This window comes from Macrobrachium nipponense, chromosome 32, assembly GCF_015104395.2.
Source record: "Macrobrachium nipponense isolate FS-2020 chromosome 32, ASM1510439v2, whole genome shotgun sequence".
Classification (NCBI taxonomy): domain Eukaryota; kingdom Metazoa; phylum Arthropoda; class Malacostraca; order Decapoda; family Palaemonidae; genus Macrobrachium; species Macrobrachium nipponense.
This window is the reverse complement of record NC_061094.1, coordinates 57,397,953-57,401,097: the sequence shown is the minus strand read 5'-3', so window position 1 is coordinate 57,401,097 and position 3,145 is coordinate 57,397,953. Positions and strand designations below refer to the sequence as shown.

The 3,145-nt window shown below is 32.6% G+C and overlaps 1 pseudogene; it reads left to right on the top strand.

The window, feature by feature from the left end:
• The first annotated feature begins 240 nt into the window (after window positions 1–240).
• Window positions 241–662, top strand: LOC135207433 (histone H3-like; annotated as a pseudogene).
• The last annotated feature ends 2,483 nt before the right edge of the window (window positions 663–3,145 follow it).

Sequence of the window (3,145 nt, the reverse complement as noted above, 5' to 3'; positions counted from 1 at the left end):
ACAGCGGAAAAGGTACCACAAAAATCGACGGAAGAGTTGAATTTTAGCAAGACATTAAGTTTAGTGGTATTTGGTTTTGTGTTTTTTAAACGTTTTCTTTTTACACACACACACATACACACACACACGCACACACACTCACTCACACATACACACACACACACACACACACACACACACACACACATATATATATATATATATATATATATATATATATATATATATATATATATATATATGTGTATATATATATACCGTACCAAGCAGACTGCTCGCAAGTCCACTGGAGGCAAGGCCCACGAAAGCAGCTGGCCACCAAGGCTGCTCGTAAGTCTGCCTCCTGCTACAGGAGGAGTGAAGAAGCCTCACCGTTACAGGCCCGGTACCGTGGCCCTCCGTGAGATCCGTCGCTACCGAAGAGCACAGAGCTGCTCATCAGAAGCTGCCCTTCCAGCGCCTGGTTCGAGAGATTGCCCAGGACTTCAAGACCGACCTCCGTTTCCAGTCTTCCGCCGTCATGGCGCTGCAGGAGGCATCTGAGGCCTACCTCGTCGGTCTCTTCGAAGACACCAACTTGTGCGCCCATCCACGCCAAGAGGGTCACCATCATGCCCAAGGACATCCAGCTTGCCCGCCGCATTCGTGGAGAGCGAGCCTAAGTCCCCAAGCAGCAACACCACAAAATATATGAGCGTGTATGTATCATATATATATTAATATATATAGTATATATATATACATATATATACATATAATATTGTGTTTGTATGAGCGTGTTCCATATTAGATATGGGTGTGCCATGAATATAAAGTAACTCATATATAATTTTTTCTATGACCTTTTAACCAAATCCCTTCCCTTAGATACATATATATATATATATATATATATATATATATATATATATATATATATATATATATATATATATATATATAATATATATAATAGATAGATATACATATATATATATATATATATATAGATATATATATAGTATATATATATATATATATTATATATATATATATATGTATATATATATATATATATATCTATATATCTATCTATCTATATATATATATATATATATATATATATATATATATCTATATATATATATATATATATGTATATGATATTAAATATATGATATATTATATATATGTATATATATATAAGATATATATATATATATATATGTATATATATAGTATATATCTATATATATATATATATATATATATGTGTGTGTGTGTATATATATATATACATACATACATATACATATATATATATATATATATATATATATATATATATATATATATATCAATGAAGGGAAGATGGACACACACAGATGTACATGCTGTCTTTATTGCAACGTTCGTAATTATCAAGTTAATTACATCATCAGGCTGTTAAAATGAAAAATAAATTTCCTAGTAAAATTGTAAAAACAAAACTAAGTATTAAAAAATTCAGAAATGCAAAAGTTAAAAAAGTTTATTCTTACAAGTGTACAAAATATACACATTAAAATTAAGGAAGTTAAATTATTTAAAAGGACATACATTAAAATGAAAGATAAATGAACATAAAATAAGCAAAAATTGACAAAAGATTGAAAGCAGTTACAGAACAAAGAAGTTAAGGACCGACCTAGAGGAGTGACAGCGTTAAACTAAACGTAAACATAAAAACATAAATAAACAACACAAGTCAAGACAAATACAGAGGGGAGGAAGACGTATGGGTATTTCAACGAACGGAACAAGTTGTTTAATTAAGAGCGATTCTAGAATAACAAGGTCGTGCGGGTTGGTGGTATGGCCTAAAATACTGAAGTCTTTATTATCGATATATTGTTTTTACATATTTTGGAGTGATTTCTAATATTGGAGTGTTCTGGTTTGCAATCCTGCTGCCAGTACGGAAGCTTATGCCACGATGAGAATCGATACGCACCTTAAGGAGTCTGCTGGTGGATCCCACATAGGTCCCTGTTTGACATTCAGGGCAAGTATATTTATAAATAAACACCAGAGGACATATAAGGTGATAATCGCTCCTTCGAGGTAAAGAGGGAACCGATGGTGAAAGGGTTCTTAGGGATTAATTTTATGTTTATGGCATGAAAATGTTCCTGAATGATTTCTGTGAACTTTTTGTGAAATTTAATGTCATGAGTAAATGGAAAGCATGCATAGAACTTCATTTTAGGACAGTTAAAACTTTTGGTTTAATAATGAAATGTTTTTTCAGTAGGTGATCTAATTTCATATAAATTAGCTTAGTAGGGAAACAGTTATTGTTAAAAAAGTTAATTAAAAAGTTATCTCGTTATGGAAAAGGACCCAGTTCGACGTAAGGACAAGTGCTCGGTGGAGAAGGGTAGAAACAGAGTTGGACTTAAAATTCATAAAACAGGAGCTATAAAAGTTGGTACCAAGTCCAGTAAAAGTTTTCTTCCTAAAAATCGTGGTATTAAAACAGTCGTTTTCTCTGAAAACTAAAACGTCCAGGAATGGTAGACGGTCGTTCTACCATTCCTGGACGTTTATGTTTTCAGAGAAAAACGACTGTTTTAATACCACGATTTTTAGGAGAAAACTTTTTACTGGACTGGTACTAGGTACCAACTTTTATAGCTCCTGTTTTATGAATTTTAAGTCCAACTCTGTTTCTACCCTTCTCCACCGAGCACTTGTCCTTACGTCGAACTGGGTCCTTTTCCATAACGAGATAACATTTTTAATTAACTTTTTTAACAATAACTGTTTTCCCTACTAAGCTAATTTATATGAAATTAGATCACCTACTGAAAAAACATTTCATTATTAAACCAAAAGTTTTAACTGTCCCTAAAATGAAGTTCTATGCATGCTTTCCATTTACTCATGACATTAAATTTCACAAAAAGTTCACAGAAATCATTCAGGAACATTTTCATGCCATAAACATAAAATTAATCCCTAGAACCCTTTCACCATCGGTTCCCTCTTTAACTCGAAGTGAGCGATTATCACCTTATATGTCCTCTGGTGTTATTTATAAATATACCTATTGCCCTGAATGTCAAACAAAAGGGACCTATGTGGGATCCAACAGCAGACTCCTTAAGGTGCGTATCGATTCTCA